At 43.0% G+C, this 19,817-nt stretch overlaps 1 protein-coding gene across 1 annotated transcript in view; it reads right to left on the bottom strand.

Moving 5' to 3' along the window:
• Window positions 1-19,817, bottom strand: part of XPC (XPC complex subunit, DNA damage recognition and repair factor) — a 1,641,424-nt gene that overhangs the window by 420,350 nt on the left and 1,201,257 nt on the right. The gene's annotated exons all lie outside the window — the stretch shown is intronic.

Raw genomic sequence — 19,817 nt, 5'->3', positions numbered from 1 at the left:
AGAAAGTTGTTTAGAATGGATAGGTTGAGGATGGGGCACCATGTGCCCTCTTTTCTGGGTACTAGGAAGAGTCTAGAGTAGAAACCTTGGCCTGTCTGTTCTGCAGGAACATTCCCTATTGCCCTCATAGAGAGAAGGGAAAGGACTTGCTTTTTGGTCTCTGCCCACTGGTTTGGGTGAAGATCTGGGAACCCTTTTTGGAGTGTGAAAATAAAACTTGTATCCCTGGGACACTATGTTGAGGACCCAACGTTTGTTGGTAATGATGGCCCAGTTGCTTTCATGGAAGGAAAGTTTCCCTCCTAGGGGCAAGTGCAGGTGGGCAGAGGGAGGGGGTGGAAATGTAAAGTCATTGTGAGCTCTTACCCTAAGGGGGTGGTGTTGCACTCCCTGGTTTTGAAGAGGAGGAACTCCATTGCTTAGATCTCTGCATTCCCTGGGGCTCTTGTCTGGGGTGAACTGACTTGGGGGACAGGAAAGGACCAGTGCATGGAGGGGAAATGCCTACTGAAACTTGGTGGCTGGACCTGTAAGAAGTCTGTCTGCATAGATTTAGCTTTTTTCTTCCATCTTTTTTAGAGCCTCTTCTGCCTTGGTGCCAAATAAGTTGTCTTTGTGCAAGGGTGCGTCCAATAATTTGGATTTGACATGGTCTGGGCAAGGTCTGTTCCTTAAGCCAAGCATGTCTTCTAAGTACCGAACCAGTAACTGCTACCCTGTAAGATGCTTCTAGGGCATCAAAACCACATTGTAAGGTGTGCTTAGTTACTTGACTTGCAGAATGCATCAACTCTTGTAACTATTTTCTGCACAAGCAGGGAAAGAAGATATTTTTTGTTTGAGGGGTTCCATGGTATGTTGCTGACATTTCAGCATATTGAACTAACAATTTAATGCTCTAATAGCAAGAGTAGCAGAGGTGTAAACTTTTTTACCCCATCTAATGCTCGGGAAACCCTATCTGAGGGGGTGGGATGCTTAGCTGAAGTTTCTTAGATTCATTTAGGTCCTTGAGAGATGAGCTCGGGGTCAGCAGTAGGATTTTTGAAAAGAAATTTGTAAGAGTCAGGGACTCTAATACCAGTCAAGTTTCCTGGGAGCAGGAGGAAGGGTGTCAGGGGTCAGACTGGATTCCATAAAAACATCATCCAGGACAGGAGAAATGGCTAGAGGTCTGTGCTGTGGAAGATCTAAGAATTCCCTGAGTCTATTTTTTGACTGAAGATAATCCTAACATCCCCATTGGAAATGCTCCCTTAAAGTATGTAGGGTTTCTCCAAAGGAAAAGTCCTCAGGTGGAGAGGCTGAAAGGATGGATTCCCCTGTATCAGAATCCTCATAAGCAGAGAGGGGTTGCATATCTTCATATTCAGATGCATCAGAGTTATCGGACTCCTGTTCAGATAAAACTACTGGGGACAAGTCTCTTTTTCTTTTGGAAGGGGTAGCTTGGCTTCCCCTGATAAGCATTATAAGGTCTTCTGTCATTTTAAGAATTTGAGACTGAGACAAGGAAGCAGGGGCCTGAGCCTGGGTCATTTTTTTGGGGTGTGGTTCATACCCTGGGCCTTAGAAACTCGGTAGTTTTTGAAAGAACTGTAGAGGCAAAAGAAGTCATCAGTATGTGTCGAGTATCGGTAGTGCAAAGTACTTCCTTGGAAGCCGGTGCCTGCTCAGCGGCTCTGGACCCATCCAAGGTAGAGACATCCACAGGATCCTTAGTTGAAGAAGAGTCTTGCGGCATACCGGACTCTGAAAGGGTCATGGTAGCGGCCTGCGAATCTACAGAAGCAGGCATTAGGGGCTGCGAAAGCGCCCGAGGACCAGAGAACTGACAACTAGCTTAACGGAAGCATCATTGGCAGTTTTGGACCTGTGCGGTCTTTATCTTTACATTTTTTCAGAAGATTGATTGTCGGATGGCTTACCAAAGCCATATCGGAAGTCGAGGACTGAGAGCGAAAATATCTAGCTACAATAAGGGCCCGACGACGTACAGTTAGGGCGTTGAACAAAGCACAAAAATAACAGCGGAGGACTACGTGGTCTGGGCCTAAACAAGTGACACAGTAGGAATGAAAGTCTCAGTGTGGTATTTGCTTTCCACAGGCGAGACCATTGTTAACTTTTTCTGACATCGGTTAGAGCAAGAAAAAAGGATCCCCAATGGGGTACTTAGCTTTAGAAGACTTCAACTTCAATTTTGGAAATGAAAAACTCAGGTAGCGGCCAACTGGCACTCGGATGAACTGCTTCTGCTTCCAGCTCCTTGGCAAGAAAGACTGATGTAATGGCGTTAGCTGCCTGTTTTTAAACCACTGATGTCCTGACGTCAGTCCTGGAGCGATGGCAACCGACGCAGAAATACTATGCCTCTGGTATTTGGGCCGACTGAGGGCTTCCCTGGCAGGGATAACCCAAATGTGATGAGTGCAACGGTGAAACACAAACATCAATAGTTTCTGTAGGATCTTGTGCCTTTATAAAGAACAAATATTGAATAACCAAGTTCTCTTAAGTTCACAGCAATTGTACAAGTAATTGCTACAATTCTGTCTCTCTTCTCTTTTAGAAAAGTAACTGTATTGAATACCAAGACTTCTCCACAAGAATGCAGAAATGTGACACTAGGTACATTTTTAGGCTTTCTGGCTATTCTAATCTGTGAGCATTCAAGTTATATAAAGACTCCATTCTTTGCTAAATTTCTTTGATGTGAGAAAAAACAGCCCAGCTGGAAACACCATAATTCTTTAACAGTATGACTGTGACAGGAACTTACTACAGCAGTAGATGTCAGAGTGGCTGCTACAGTCGTCTTTAGTGCTGATCTTCTAACACAGAAGACTCAAGGTCCATTCTTCCAGAGATCAGCACTGTACCAGACCATAGATAAAGACCTAAAAGTCCTAGCTAAGCAGGATGACATGTATACATCCTGAAACAAAAACTGAAAGAAAAAGGGTTCACAAACCTAGCCAAAACACTGCAGGTCAGTGGCCATGAAAATGGGTATTGGAGGGGGCAGCTGCAAAGTGATAAGTAACCCACCTCAGTCCAGGATACTCAAGAGGAGGAGAAAGGATAAAGGATAAAGGAGACACAGCCAGTACTATAACAGTGATTCACTCAAACATCTACTATTATGGCAGGTTGTTACACAACTGTGTTATCTTCTTCATATAGATCACTGACATAGTAGTATTTGCTACTAGGGTGATTCCCAAAACTTAAAAGACTAGGCTCCAAGATAAATTGCTAGGAATGGGCTTCAACAGGTCCTGCAGAATAGCAGTTACAAAGGCAGCCCTAAGTCTTGAGAAGTAACAGTTCTAGCAGTGTTGGAAAAAAGTAGGGATTGATGACAGGTAGCTGCCTCCCTCAAGAATAGATAATCCTCAAAGGCTTCCAAGATGGCTGAAAACTGATAACATAACTTCAGCTTTCCTAGTGTGAAATAAACTGAGAAAGTGCATCCAGAGATATTGTCAACAGGAGTAAAATTAATTTGCTGGCTGGTGCGTACACTGCCCAGATGCCTGAAAAGAAGAAACTAAAGAAAGCTGAAAGAAAATCAACTAGAAGGTGAAGAAAAAACACAGACTGAAGAATCCTGCAGCTTTTCAGTAAAAAGAAATTCAAGCTCCATCTCTGGTGCAAGACAAAACTGGCAGCAATCTAGAGAAAAAAAATAATTCAAATGTACTCACAGCAGATTAAAACACATGAAACACTGAAGGGGTATATCAACTCAAATAACAAAAGGCTGGAAAAACAGCTTTAAAAAAAGTTATAAACTTACCATAATATTCTGTATTGTCCATTTTGATTCTTCCTCAATGTATGGTTTCAGATCGGATACTTGGATCCAACAGCTGTTATTCTAGCTTGTGGTCACCAACAAACTCTCAAGCTCCTTCCCCACCCACAATGCACATCTAACATCCCCCAGATCTTGTTTGCAACTTGATATGAAGACCATAAAGAATTATCATAATTACTTCAACTCAAGGGACATGTGGTGCCCCAAGAATTTCATTCCTCCAGAATTTACTTGTGATAAATGGAGGAGGGATGGAGAATGGGGATTTAAGGAAGTATGAATATGGACAGCACAGATGGAATGTTATGGTAAGTACATAACTTCTTTATCTGATGTTGTCCATTTTCAATCTTCCTCAACATGTGGGACACAGTCCCGAGCTATCTAAATTCCTGGGTGGATTTTAATGAAGGATATTCCCGAGTACAGTTGAGGCAAAGGTATTTCGCTCAATCAGCTCCAATTTGTAATGAATGATAAAGGTATTAGGATTTGACCAAGTAGACGTCCCATAACTAGACTCCATACATAGTCAAGACTGGAATATAGTGGAAGTGGTCATATGTACAGTTGAAAGAGCCTGTATTGGTTTGTTGGGGGGAAATTCAATTCAGTGGAGACAAAACTGTCAACCGCTTGGTTATAGTTATGTTTCTGACCAATTTGCCCATTTTGTGAAATATCAAGGAAGCCCAGAATTGCTCTGTCTTCCTAAGTTGCTAGCTCTGTGCAGGTAGAAATGCCATTATTTATAAACATCTAGTAAGCAATGCGTATACTCTCCTTTATTCGGAATGTCTAGGAAAATAATGACAGGTTAATCTGGCTGGTTAATGGCCGATTCTGACACTGCCCTTAATAGGGAGGAAGCAATGGTATGTGAAGTGTCCCTATCCATATGAAAAACCAAGATGGGGACTTAGAATATAATGCTTGAATATCTGACATCATCTAACAGAAGTAAATGTAACAAAGGATAGTGTTCCAGATAGAGAATTTTAGATTACATCTGGCTGCACACTTTGAAAAGAAGACTGTGTCAAAGTTTGCTGCACCAAATGTATATTTCATGGTGGTAAGGAGGTCTAAATAGAAGAAAACATTAAAAAAATGCTTTGCAAAGTTTAGAGGAAGCCAGAGAAGAATTCTGAAAATCTACACAGAAATCAAAGAAAGTTTGTAAGTAGAAGCTAGACATTTGATAAACTAGCATCCTCTTAAAATAAATTGGCTGGAAATTCAAAGGCAGAATGTATTGGAGCTGTGAAAGGTTCTATCTGATACTGCTCAACTCAAAGGAAAGTCTTCATAAATTTCTACAGATGGGAAGGTAACAGAATGGAACAGACAGGCAAAAAAGAAAGTATAGGTCGCCTGGCTATCAATATAATGAGAAAAAAAACAGTCAGTGTTAGGCTAGAAATGTGGTTCATAGGGTGATACTAGGCTATCTGCCCTAGGGCATTTATAAGCCTAGCCAGAGTGTGTTTGGCTTTCACCACCCTTTTAGATTAGTTGACTGTGCCTCTGCATAGTAGGTCACAGAAGGTAGCTCTTTTAAGGTTAGTTTACTGTACCCTCTGTCAAGCAGGGACACAGAAGAGATCCCAGGGGTAAACTTATGATCTCCCATCCACTCGTCAAGACTTCTCTTGAAGAGGGTCAGTGAGGGGCTCTGCCTAACATGGATTGGGATTTTGTTCCAGAGTGAGGGGAGCCTATGGGATATGAATCTGTCCCTCCAGCATGTCCTATTTATTTCTGTGCTGAGGTTCTAGTCCCTGGAGCGTGTAGCTCTAAGGGATTTGGATTTCCTGAGGTGAAGCATGTCCATTAATTCTGGGTTGGACATGGCTTTATACGTCAGACACAGATCGCCTCTGAGTAGGCGGTACGCAACTGAGTAGAGCTGGAGTTTCTTTAGCCGAACTGCATAGGGCATCTGTTTGAGCCCCTTGATGGTGAGACAGAAGTTCTGTAGACAGACCTAAAATTGAAGGCGAGTACAGAAAGAGAGGTCAAAGGAAGGGGAACCATCTTACTCAAGGTCAGTGAGATACAGCGAGAATGGTTTGTTCTTCAACGTGGCTGCTTTCTGAAGTAATCTATATTAAGATACATTGCAAATACCTATCACATTTTATATTCTTCCACCTTCTTGTACATGCTTAGTTTACATGCAATTTTGTTCCATTTAAATATGCAATTTTATTTGGCTCAAGTCTGTACTCCTGGGCACAGAATAAAAAACATGTCCATCACTTTTTTGCTGAGACATAAGCTGTGAGGAAGTAAGATAGATCTGCTCAAGTTGACAGTTATCACATAGAACTTCCTCAGAAAAAGGGATACAATTACAAAGCAGCTGGAAGAAAATCACCCACTGCCACAACTTCAGTATATGCAAGTTGGCATCCTCAGGGGACAAAACGTCCTGGACTGTATTCACCAGGAATTGTCCACACCATCCAGTCTGGGAAGCATCCCATGGTTACTGTGGCCTTGGGCGGAGAAAGAAGAAATGACAGGCTAGCACAGTTGTTTTGATTGCATCCACCTGAAAAGAACAATAACTCAGGTAAAGCTTATCTTGATCAACACTGGTTGAGAGAGTTTATCAAAGTGCTCGTAGCATCTATTCTTGGTAAGGAAATAAGGCTATTGCCATTGACATTGACCCATGAACTTGTGGAATCAATCCTGCTGACATTTTGGTACTACCAATTATTTTCTGAGATATTGTTTATACTCTGTAAATGGGTAGAAATGCTAGGGTAGACACCTTGTTGAAAAATTGTTCCTATACTCTACCATGTAGATTGGTTAGAATTGTGACTTGTTATTCATGGATATCCCAAACTGTAGACAAGCTTACTGCATTTAATCTCAAATTTGCACTAGTAAAAGTTTAGTTGGAGCAGTAACAAGCTTGTTGTCCCAAAATGTAAAAGTGCAGGATCCTTGCAAAGTCAAGTGAGGTGACAGTACTGTGACACACTTGGTGAACACCCTGAGGGTTGTGATTAGGCTAAAAGGCTGGACTCTGAACTGGTAGTGACTGGCTCCCAGTCTAAACTGTAACTGCTTCAAGGATCATCTGTTCATTGTATGTGATAGTACTAATCCTGAAGGACAGCGCATCTCAGCCAGATGTCCTGCTCAGCAAGGGGAAATTGGACTAAACCAAGACTAATTAGGACTTAGTGTGCCAAAAAGTACTGTTCAACAAACCAAGACTTAAAGTTGATCACCAATATCCTATTTTACTTAGGCACCAAAAGAATCTTGAGTCAGTTATGGATTCTATTTGTCTACATGGAACTTTTGGATGACTCTAAGCTGCCTCTTGGGTAACGGGTGGAAGGGAAAAATAGAATGATATAATATCAGAAAGACTCTCTGCAAGGAAGCGCCCTTCTTTATGATTAGCTATGCTTCCTGGTGAAGAGGTAAGAGATTCCAGACTGTCTGTAGAGGAGGGCACTGATGTCTCCTTTCAGGAGCGCTAGCAGGGTCTAACAGAAGTAGTATCTCTAGACCCTCAGAATTGGGGGAATCCTCTGCCACTGGGGGGTTTTTAGTTATTATCGCTCCTTCCTGTGCCTCAGGGTGAACTATCTTCACATGTGTCTTGTAAGGGACCCTGAGACTTCCTGTTAACACATACCTAGACCTCCCAATTTATTACTAGGAAAAAAAAATACTGAAGGGATGGAAAAAGAGGTGCCCGTGGTTGATAAGGTCTTTACGCCCTTACCTGTGGGGCCAAACTAAAGAGAATTATCAAACGTAGCACTGATGAAAGATGACTTGATAGCACAAAATTAACGAGGCTCATCCAGGCATTTCTCCTGATGGAAATGAACCCACAGTCCCAGAGATGCTTTCTGAAGTATGCAAGTCAAACCTCATGGACAAATAAAATATTGTCCATAGGGTTGCCCGAGACAGACTATTAAAAATGACAGGAATTTTGATTTTAGAAAGCAAATTAGATGGTCCTTTAATCAAATTTGTTTGTAGCCTCTTAAAAGGTATTAGGATTGAGCGGCTGTGTAGGTGGTACACATGGGTAGGTGTGAAGATAGGTGAAGGCTGCCAGCCTAGCTAGATAGAATTTTGTAGATAATTCTGTCATTTGTAAATATTAATGTAAGCCACAGGCATGTTCCCTTAAATGTGAAAAGACTGCATTGGATATTGAACTGCAAAATATGTAACAACAGTGCACTCTGCTGTAAGAAAGCTAAGTCAAGCATTTTATGACAGTCTGATGTCAAAATTCAGAGCCGATATGTCTAGAGGGAGGCATCCTGCCTATGTTTTAAGACCAAAGTTAATGGCTAGAATTTGCATGTATAAATGTCCTTTATTGCTCTGGTTTCTGACCAAGTGTAAAGACTGTAAATGTAGTTTTTGTTAGCCTGGGATCACCACAGAAGTGTGAAGAATGATGTCATGAAGCAGCTCTGTGTTATCAATTTAAAGAAAGAAAATCCGAGAGCTCTGAGCATTTGTCTTGAGAACATCCATCATCACCAGCACTGCCTGTTTCTAGATACAAAGTTATTTAGAATTGTGTTTTCTCTTAGAAATAGCTAGGAGTTAGGAAGATTAGACTAAGTGTTTTTCTGTGATGTCAGAACTTTTCTACTGTATTATTTTAAGTATTTCTCTGTGATCTCTGAACTCTTGACTAGCACTGTGTAGTAAGTATTGTCTTGTGTTTTTATTATTAAATATTTTAAATCTTTCAACTGTGGCTGTATTATGTAGAGTTAATTTAAGCTCTAGAGTACACTGCATGTATATAGTGATACTGTACCAAATCACTCTAATAAGCCTAGACTGTTCAGTCACACTTACCATTTGGACAATAATATTGCACAGTAATAACTGGACATACTTTCAGAAGGGCCTTTGAGTAGCTGATATTAGTGGGTGGTGGCAGCTGGTACTACCTTTTAGACTGGGCAGAAAAGGGGCACAGCTGGAGATCCTTTGCCGGCCTTCCCCAGGAGTGTCTGTGTGGTTGTATAAACTCTTCCCAAAGTGCGTGTGTGTCAGCTACTTGGGCAGTGACACGAAGCACTGGTTGGACAGAGAGGGTGCTAGAGATTTTAGCTTGCCCACTGGGCTGAGATCTGGACCCTATAGCTATGCCAGCGGGGAGTCTTATTGGGGACCTGGAGCAAAAGGAAAAATAACAGTCCCAGACTGACTGTCATCTCTGTAAGCTATTAAGGGAAATTGCACTTTACTGTGTATTTATTATCCTTTCCCTATATGGGCACCCCTCACTGGTGTTAGTGGTGAGGATTGAGGCCCCTTGATTGCTGGTCCAGTGCACAGGCATCATATATTGTTTGGTAGTAGTGGGATATCCACACCACATATTAATTGTTTGGCAAATACTAACTGGCTTGTAGTGGTGTGGGTAGAGTGAATTCCTGTAGATTGTGTACAGTGATCACTGAAGGTGTTTTGTACTCTTAAATCAGCCATGCAGTGAATAGAGTTCAGATCACAATTGTTTTATTTCTTTTGTTAGCTTAGTCTGTCAGGGAGAGCAGGCAGCATGTCAGCAGAGGACTACGGAAAGCTGACAAGGAGCCAGCTGGCTGAGATGTGCCAGGCTAGGGGACTGGTGCATGGAAACCGGACTAAGGCAGACATGCTTGCAGCTTTGGTCACAGCTGCATCAGAAAACAGCAGCCAGGAGGATGATCAGACTGGCAGTGGAGATGTACCACCCTCAGAGTATGGACAGCTCAACCTTTCTGCAGAGGACTTAATCTGGAGCTAAAGAGATTTTTAGTTGGAGGCCAGGCATTTGGAAATAGAAGCAGCTGAGATTGACATGTCTGCTGTCTGAGGAGAATGAGAAACTGCTACTCCTAGAAGTTGAGGAAAAGGAGAGGCAGAGGTAGCATGAGAAGGAGATGCTGACTCCGCCAGAGTCATGGAGATAATGGGGAAGGGAATAACTGGATCCCAGCGGCACAAAAGGTCAGTAAATTTCTTCCGCAGTTTAAAGAGGGGGATAATTTTGATAGCTTCATTCATATGTTTGAGAGGGTATGTAAACAGTATGATGTTGACCAAAGGCTCTGGGTATGGTTCCTGACTCCCCTTACTCCACGGTAAATCTGTAACTGTGTTGTCTAAACTTGCTGATTATGAATGTTTTGATTATACTGCTGTTAAAAATCACTTGTTAGAATGTTTTAAGCTAACACCTGAAACGTATAGGAAACGTTTCGTGAGTATAGACTTAAGGCAGATGAAAGTGTGTGTGAATATGTTGCTGAACTGAGCACTTATTTTCATAGTTGGGTGAGTGGAAGTCACATCCCCACTTTTGAAGGGCTGGAAGACCTTTTGGTGATGGAACAAGCTCTTAAGCACTTTGCCTGAGGACATGAGGATCTGGTTAGCTGATAGGCAATGTGCTACTGCAGACAAGTTGGGGAAGAAGGGAGACCTATACCTAGCAAGCAGGGCATCCCTGCACTGGAAAGGGACCCCCAGTACTGCTCATGGGTCTAAAGGAACCCATGGTGTGCAGTACAGACTGCCCCAACAGAATCTGCCACTAGCAAGAGAAGCCACTAGTCCAGGACCTACGGTTAAATGTTTTGAATGCAACCAGTGGGGCCATGTGGCATGCAGATGTCCATAGAGGCAAGGTGGGGAACAAAAGGTGAGAGAGCCAATAAGTGGGAAAGACAGAATGCCAATAGTAGATTGTCTTGAGACAACAAGGGTACTGAACTACCATCATGCAGATGTCCTGATAGGGAAGTATTTGGATAAGGCAGTACCATGTGCTTATGCAGTTACATGCAGTCAGGCTAGGAGACAAGCATGTGGGTCTGGTAGCCTGGAGGAGACCTAGACAGACTGCATACTTGCAGCCAGGACTGGTGAGGCGGTTACTTCAGGGAGGGAGCTACTCTGCAGCAGTGAGAGTGAATGTGAGTGACAGATGCTTGTGGGGACTTGATGTTCCCTTGGGCAGAGTGACTACAAAGGTAGAGGTGAGTAGTACCCGGGTTGACAGTGAGGCACCACTGTCAGAGGATGCAAGACTTCCTGTGGAAGGGCAGTTGGGAAGGGTTACAAAGAGTGGGTTGAGACAGGCTCAGCTCTCAGAGCCTACACTGCAAGGCCTGAAGGAGGTAGCTAGGGAGGCACCTGATTCTCAACGAAAGGGGGAATCTGTATACTGGGACAAAGGATTACTGTATAGAGAGTGGATGCCTGAGGGTGGGCTAGAAAGTGAGAGAGTACAGCAGTTGGTAGTGCCTAGAGCCTACCATCTGTCACTTCTAGCCATAGCCCATGATATTCCCTCTGCAGGTCATATGGGCATAAAACGTACAAAGAGACATATTATGCTGAACTTCTATTGGCCTGGAATTTCCAGAGATGTAACAGGGTACTGCAGGACCTGTGAGCAGTGCCAAAAGGTAGGCAAAGCAGGAGATAAGGTGAGCGCTCCTTTGATGCCTTTGCTTGTGATTGAGGAGCCATTCCAGAGGGTAGCTATGGATATTGTGGGGCCTCTGAGTACCCCAAGTTCCACAGGGGAAAAAGTATATCCTAGTGGTAGTGGTTTATGCTACACAAAACCCTGAGGCAGTGGCTCTGTCCTCCATTGAGGCAGAAAAGGTGGCAAATGCTTTGTTAGAGATTTTCAGCAGGGTAGTTTTCCCAAAGGAAATACTGACTGACAGAGGTGCCAATTTCATGTCAGACCTTTTGGCTTGTCTGTGGAAGTACTGTGGGGTGAAGCACATGAAGACCACCCCCTGCCATCCCCAGACTAATGGTCCTGTTGACAGGTTAAACTCTACAATCAAGTCCATACTACGGGCATTTGCAGACCAGTTCAAGAGGGAGTGGGACAAATATTTGCCCCATCTGTTGTTTGCTGACAGACAGGTTCCCCAGGAATCCACAGGTTTTTCACCCTTTGAGTTGCTGTATGGGCATAGGGTGAGGGGACCTCTAGATTTAATTTGAGATGAGTGGGAAGGTGAGTGTGAATTTCACAAAGAGTCGGTTGTGGCATATGTCCTAAACCTCAGGACAAGGCTCAGGGAACTCATGGGCTTGGCCCAGGAGAACCTGGCAGAAGCCCAACAACAGAAAAAGGTGTGGTATGACAGGAATGCTTGAGCTAGAGAGTATGCTATGGGGAAGCAAGTAATGGTTCTCATTCATGTCAGACACAAGTTGCAAGCAGCTTGGGAGGGACCCTACAAGGTGGTAAGAAAGGTAAGTGATGCTAACTACATGGTGGAACTGCTAGGCAGGAAGCAGGGGCAAAAACTGTACCATGTCAACATGATGAAACCTTACCATGATAGGCAGGCCCTTGTGCTGAGCATTTGCAGTGGATTGCCGGAGGAATCTGAGGGAGGTCTGATGACAGATGATCTCAGTGAGGCTTGGACGGACACCTCAGTGGAAGGGATAGCAATTTCCCCGAAGATATCTCCTACCCAGGTTTGAGAAATCCGAGCAGTGTTACGTTACAGGAGTTTGGGGACATGTTCACTGGGAAACCAGGGTGCACCCACGTGGTGCAGCACCAGGTGGATACAGGACCCCAAAGGCCTATTAGGTAGACCCCTTATATGGTGCTGAGAGAGTCAGACTCTGAGGGAGGAGATATAGGAGATGTTGGAACTAGGGGTGATTCAAGAGTCCAACAGTCCCTGGGCCTCCCCAGTGGTACTGGTGCCAAAACATGGACTACAGGAAATTAAATAGTCACAGAGTCAGATGCTTACCCTATGCCTAAGACAGATGAGGCCCTAGAACAGCTGGGTGGGGCTAAGTATCTTACAACCATTGATCTTACCAAGGGTTACTGGCAGGCGCCCTTGACTCCTAGTGCTAGAGAGAGGTCAGCCTTTGTAGCTCCTTTTGGCTTGTATGAGTTCACAAAGATGCTCTTTGGGATGAAAAATGGCCCAGCAACGTTCCAGAGGCAGGTAGATCATATCCTAGCAGGAGGGTTTGCCCTTGCTTACCTAGATGATATTGCCATCTACAGCCATTCCTGGCAAGAGCACCTTCAACATGTCAGAGAGGTGCTGGGAAGACTACAGAGGGCAGGGTTGACCATCAAGTTGAGCAAATGTCGGGTGGGTATGGCAGAGGTCTCCTACCTGGGACATTGAGTGGGGAGTGGTAAGATCAGGAGAGAACTTGCCAAAGTAGAAGCCATTCAGGCATGGCCTGCACCTATTACCAAAAAAGCAGGTGATGCATTCTTAGGGGCAGCAGGGTACTACAGAAAGTTCGTCCCCAGTTATAGTACCACAGCTGCTCCTCAGTATGTCAGCAGGTGTTCCTGGAGCTTAAAGAAGCTTTGGTAGGACCCCCCTGTGTTTGCCAGTCCAGATTACAACAAATAATTTGTTGTGCAGGTGGATGCTTCAAACCATGGGGTGGGGGCTGTACTTAGCCAGATTTCTTCAGAGGAAGAAGAGCACCCAGTGGTTTATCTCAGTCGCAGGCTCCAACCCAAGGAGGTATGCTATGCCGCTGTAGAAAAGGAATGTCTAGCCATAGTGTGGGCACTGCAGAAACTTCAGCCTTATCTGTATGGAAGAAAATTCACTGGAGTGACAGATCACAATTTCCTAACATCGTTAAAGCCAGCCAGCAAAATGCCAAGTTGCTAAGATGGAGCCTAGGGATGCAAGCATATATGTCAGTGCGGCATCGCAGTGGGATTAGCAATGCCAATGCAGATGGGCTCTCAAGACAGGGAATGGGGTAAGATATTCTCAGGCAGACCTAACCCTCTCAAGCAATGTTTCTCAAGGGTCAGTTGAAAAACTAGCTTGAGTTCTCCAGGAGGGGAGATGTGTGAAGATGGGTGAATGGTAGATAATGAAGTAATTTGTAAATATTAATGTAAGACACACACTTGTTCTCTTAAATGTGAAAAGACTGCATTGGATATTGAACTGCAAAAATGCAACAGTGCACTCTGCTGTAAGAAAGTCAAGTCAAGCATTCTATGACCGTCTTTGATGTCAAAATTTGGTGCCAATATGTCTAGAGAGAGGCATCCTGCCTATTGTTTTAAGACCAGTGTTAATGGCTAGAATTTGCATGTATAAATGTCCTTTATTGCTCTGGTTTCTGACCAGGAGAAAAGAATGTAAATGTAGTTTCTGTTAACCTGGGAATACCAGAGAAGTGTGAATAATGATGTCATGTAGCAACTCTGTGTTATCAATTTAAAGAGAATCAGAGAGCTCTGAGCATTTGTTTTGAGAGAACATCCAATATCACCAGCACTGCCTGTTTCTAGATGCAAGTTATTTAGAATGGTGTTTTCTCTTAGTCTAATCTTCCAAATTCCTAGCAATTTCTAAGTGTTTTTCTGTGATGTCAGAACTTTTCTACTGTATTACTTTAAGTATTTCTCTGTGATCTCCAAACTCTTGACTAGCACTGTGTAGTAAGAAGTATTGTCTTGTGTTTTTATTATTAAATATTTTTAAATGTTTTAACTGTTGCTGTTTTATGTAGAGTTAATTTAAGCTCTAGAATACATTTGCATGTATACAGTGATACTGTACCAAGTCACTCTAATAAGCCTTGACTGTTCAGTCACACTTACCATTTGGATAATAATATTGCACAGTAATAACTGGACACCCTTTCAGAAGGGCCTTTGAGTAGCTAATATTAGTGGGTGTTGGCAGCTGGTGCTACCTTTTAGACTGGGCAGAAAAGGGGCACAGCTGGAGAACCTGTGCCAGCCTTTCCCAGGAGTGTCTGTGTGGTTGTATAAACTCTTATCTCAAAGCGTGTGTGCGTCACCTACTTGGGCAGGGACACGAAGCACTGGTTGGACAGAGAGGGTGCTGGAGTTTGTAGCTTGCCCACTAGGCTGAGATCTGGACCCTATAGCTGTGCCAGTGGGGAGTCTTATTTGGGGACCTGGAGAGAAAGGGAGAAACAAGCCCCAGACTGACTGTGATCTCTGTGAGCTCTTAAAGGAAATTGTATTTTACTGTGTGTGTATTTATTATCCTTTCCCTATATGGACACCCCTCACTGGTGTTAGTTGTGAGGATTGAGGCTCCTTGATTGTTGGGCCAGTGCACGGGTGTCACAGTAAGATCCAAAAAATAGGTCATGGTATCCTGGATACCATGCAAGGGAAAAGTGACATAACTGGGGAAAAACTCCCCTCCCTGTTACTTGGAACAGGGAGCTTTCAAGAAAGGAAGGTAAAAGGTTGGGACTTAACCAAGAAACTCAGATCTGGTGTTCCAGACCCACTCTAATCAGAGGGTATCTAAAAAGAAATGGTCAGGTATCTCTAAAAAGTGAATGACAGTACCTTTTTTTTTTTATCAGATACCGAACCTCTCAGGGGGTACCACTGGCCAGGTAGGAAAGGGGGGCAAATTACACTTAACAGATGCATTCGCAAATCCATGAGACGGTGGAATTAGTAAGATCTCTATCTGGATTTGAACCACAGAAAATCTAATGTCATCTTATTCACATCCTGAAAAAAATTGAGTGGGAAGGGAAAATTGGAAAGAAAGGAAGTGATCACCACAGAAACCTAGCCCGTCAGATCAGAGTAGAACTCCCAAGAGTTTGGATGCAAAATTGTTCAAATTCTGTGGAATAAAATTTGTCTGTCAGATTTGAAGGCTTAGGATCCAGTGAAGTTGTAACAGCAAACCGATCAGATCTGAGGAGGACTTAGGACCCAAAGAAGCACTAGGGCTTTAGATTTGAAGTCTTTTCAGTTTTTCTCTGGAGTTAAAATTCATCTGTTGGAGATGAAGGCTTAGGATGCAAAGGAGGCTTTGGATGGGAACAGCTTGGATCTGAAATCTTCCAAATTCTTTGGAATAAGACTTGTGTCTGCTGAAACCAAGACTTGGGAATCAGTGTGGAAATAACAACCAAAACCTGTCAGATCAAAGGAGAAATTAGGATCCAAACAGGACCTTGGGGGCTTTGGATTTGAAAAACCTTCTACTTTCTCTGGAGTCAAACTGCTGTCTGTCAGATCCAAAAGCTTAACATCCAAAGGAGGCTGAAAATGCTTTGGATCCAGATAGGTTGTATCCAAAATCATTCCAGGTCTCTGTAATAAGACTTGTCTGTTGGTTCTGAAGGCTTAGAATGTAATGCAGAAGTAACAGCAGACCTATTGGATCTGAGGAGTACTTGGGATCCGAAAAGAGGGGACTTTAGATTTTAATTATTGTCTGAAGATAAAAATTATGTCTATTGGATCCAAATAAAGTTAGAATAAAATGATAGGAGTCGAACTATCAGACTGGAGGAGGATTAAGGCTCCAGAGGATATACTTGTCACTACCGAAACCTGACTAAAACCATATATCAAGGACTCTGAATTCCTTCCTCCAGGGTATTCATGCCTTAGAGAAGACATAACCCACAAAAAAGGAGGAGGCATCACCCTGACCTTCCCACACAGCCTCTCCATTATTCCCTACTCTTCCCTTATTCCTCAATTCTCAAATGCCAAAATACTAATCGCCTTTCTAAAAACGTAATGACTGCAAAAGCATATGCATAAGAACAATATACCTACCCCCAGTGAGCAATACTCCCCTTCTTGAGGAAATATTAGCTTGGATCTCCACAAAAATCAACAATTAAACAATCATACTTGGTGACATAAATATAAACTGGCTCAATCAACCAGATAGCTCAATACCCACTAGTATCAACCTCTACAACTTTAAACTAATCACAGATATAACCAGACCAGCAAAAAACAACATTGTCAGCTCAATCATAGACTGGATCCTAGTTTCACACCCCAACAAGTTTGAAACTGGCACCCTTCCCTGCAATATCAGCAACCATCAGCCAGCCTACGTAAAACTTCCCATCTACCCAACCAACATCACTGCATATTATGGAGAGCACTTACTAATTTTAACCAAAATATCTTTAATGACCATCTAAAATCTATTAACTGGAATATTCTAAAAACCCTTTCACTAGAACAGTTGATTTTTTTAATTCAACCTTCCTAGAAGTTCTAAATTGCCATGCTCCTCTCCGTTGCAAAAGAGTAAAATCAAAACATACTATCTGGCTATCTAAAAGTACCAAGCAGGGCATGGTCACTAGAGACAAAGCCTGGAAAAAATGGCAGAAAACTACAAATCTCACCAATCTCCAACAGTACAGACAGCTTCACAATAAATAAAATGTCTAGTCATCAATGATAAAAAAAAAAAATTACATTAAGCTACAGCAATTTCCACATTATTAAATCCTGGTACAAAAAGCAATCCCTGTCCACATCCTGAAAAAAACACCTTTAGAAATCACCTCTATCTACCTCCTTCCCACCCCCACCATCTCATACGTACACTCCCCCAACCATGACCACCCAGCAAACCCTCCCACTTCCAAACTTTCTCTCTCTCCAATCCCTATCTCTACTATCACCAAACTCCTGCTTAAATTAAAACCAGGCAGCAACGCCCATGACAACCTACCCCCAGAATACCTTAAATTGTCAACTACAGCCATATCCTACCCCATCACTATACTACTAAATAGATCAATTCAAGAATCATATATACCCATCAGGAAAAAAGCATACATTCATCCCCTACATAATGGTGGTAATAGCTCTGACACTGATAACTTCCATCCCATCGCTATATTATCCCCCATTTCTAAAATCTTAGAAAAATGCATACACTCTCAGCTCCAGCTATACATTCTGAACAATAATCTTATACCTCCCTGTCAACATGGCTTCCGCCCCACTCATGGTACTAACACTGCACTCCTATCATTCACAAATACTGTTAAAGCCCGTAATGAAGGAAAACTTGTGTCCTCCCTCTTCCTTGATCTATCCAAGGCATTCGACACCATCTCTCACTCCCTTCTCCTCACCAAGCTTTCCAGTCTGGGCATGTCCCTACCAACTCTAATCTGATTTTCCCAACTACCTGTCCAATAGAAAACAATCCACTAGATGGCTTAATTCCACCTCACCATTCCTAGAAACTCCCACGGCAGTCCTTCAGGGATCTTATATTAGGCCCTCTACTTTTCAGTATTTTTGACGACTTTCACTCCTGTGTTCCCAACAAATATGCAGACGATTCAACAATGATTTGCACCTCCAAGATCATACCCAAATTACTTACACACATTCATCAAGCATTCTCCTCCATTCAGAACTGGATGACCAACAGCCATCTTGCACTCAATCCAAACAAAACTAAATTTATTCTCTTCACACCTAAGAAAATAAGAAGTTATGTACCTACCATAACGTTCCATGTTAGTTGTCTTCTCTCGCCTTCTTTCTTGCTTGATGGGTTCGGAGCCGATCCTCGGCTCCAACTCGGCACTTGCTTTAGCTCGAGAACTCCTTTTACCAGCTCGAGGCAGCCCCATATCCCATGATGCAAGGCAGTAAATACCCAGATCTCGTTTGTTGACAAAGGGCAATAACACCAAGCATAAAATACTTCCCAAAGGAAGAAGAAACTTACAGATGGAAAAGGACCAGGTCTGAATGGTCTTTAGCATAATAGTTTCTTATACAAGGTCTGTCCAGGCCAGGGGGAAGGAGGGAGGGTCAAGAAAGAAGGCAGAGAAGACAACTAACATGGAACGTTATGGTAGGTACATAACTTCTTAATGTTAAGTTGTCAATCTCGCCTTCATTCTTGCTTGATGGGACCAAGTCCTAGCACCTCTATCCTGGGTGGCTCAATGGAACAAACTCTTGAGGACTGTAGAGCCAAAACTGGCTCTGTCCCTGGAGGCCAAGTCCAATTTGTAATGGGAAACAAAAGTGTGAGGAGTGGCCCAAGTGGCCGCTGCACAAATAGTGTCCAAAGGAAGTCTAGCTTGAAAAGCTGTAGAAGTAGCTAAACTCCTAGTTGAATGAGCTTTGGGTTTTGAGCACAGCTGTTTTCCCTGAGTATAAATTTCAGTGATGACCGAAGAAAGCCATCTGGACAAAGTCACTTTAGAAACAGGAAGGCCATTTTTATTATCCGCATATGAAACAAAAAGTTGATCAGATTTTCTAAATTTTTGTTCTGTCCAAATAATATCTAAGTTGACGGTGGACGTCAAGATAATGTAGCTTTTGTTCAGCTCTATCTGAATAGTTAGGAAAAATACAGGAGATCAATGGATTGATTCAGATTGTTCTTTGAAGCGACCTTAGGTAAAAAGGATGGATTAGTTCTCAAAGATACTCTGTCTTTGTGAAAAATCAAATAGGGGGGTCGAACCGAAAGAGCATGAAGTTCAGACACCCTCCTGGCAGATGTAATAGCCACTAGGAATAAAGTTTTCCAAGAAAGATATTTGAGGGAACAAGAAACAGCTGGCTCGAAGGGGAAGAATCAAGGATGTCAGCACTAAATTTAGATCCCTCTGAGGAGGAGGATTCCTGATTGGAGGCTTTAGTAGGAAAATTCCTTTCAAGAAGGCCCTGCAGAGCCTATGGGACATAATATTATGATCTGCTATCCCGACATGAAAATTAGAAATAGCAGCCAATTGAACTCTGACTGTGGAAGAAGAGGAGCCCGCATGAAAAATCTCTGCTAAGAAGTCCAGAACTGCCTGAACAGGGGCAGTAAAAGGATCAATATTTTGGGCCTTAGCCCAGTAAGAGAAACGTTTCCATTTGCTTGTGTAAATCCTCCTGGTAGAGGATTTTAGTGAAGCTACTATGATGTCTCTAACTGGGTTAGAGATCAAATGAAGCCTGGCTAAGGAAGGAAGTGGAGCAACCATGCTGTGAGGTTGAGAGAAGGGATTGACCGGTGCAGCTGACCGGATTGGTGAATCAGTAGATCTGGCACTGGGTCCAGATGCCACGGCTGCACCAAAAGGTGATGATGGAGGAACGGGAACCAAACTTGTCGAGGCCAGTAAGGGGCAATGAGAATCAATTTGGCTCTCAAAA

The sequence above is a fragment of the Protopterus annectens genome, chromosome 7.part1 (assembly GCF_019279795.1).
Source record: "Protopterus annectens isolate FY-2018-M chromosome 7.part1, PAN1.0, whole genome shotgun sequence".
Taxonomy (NCBI): domain Eukaryota; kingdom Metazoa; phylum Chordata; order Ceratodontiformes; family Protopteridae; genus Protopterus; species Protopterus annectens.
Note: the sequence above shows the minus strand (reverse complement) of the source record. Positions and strands in the feature narration are given on the sequence as shown.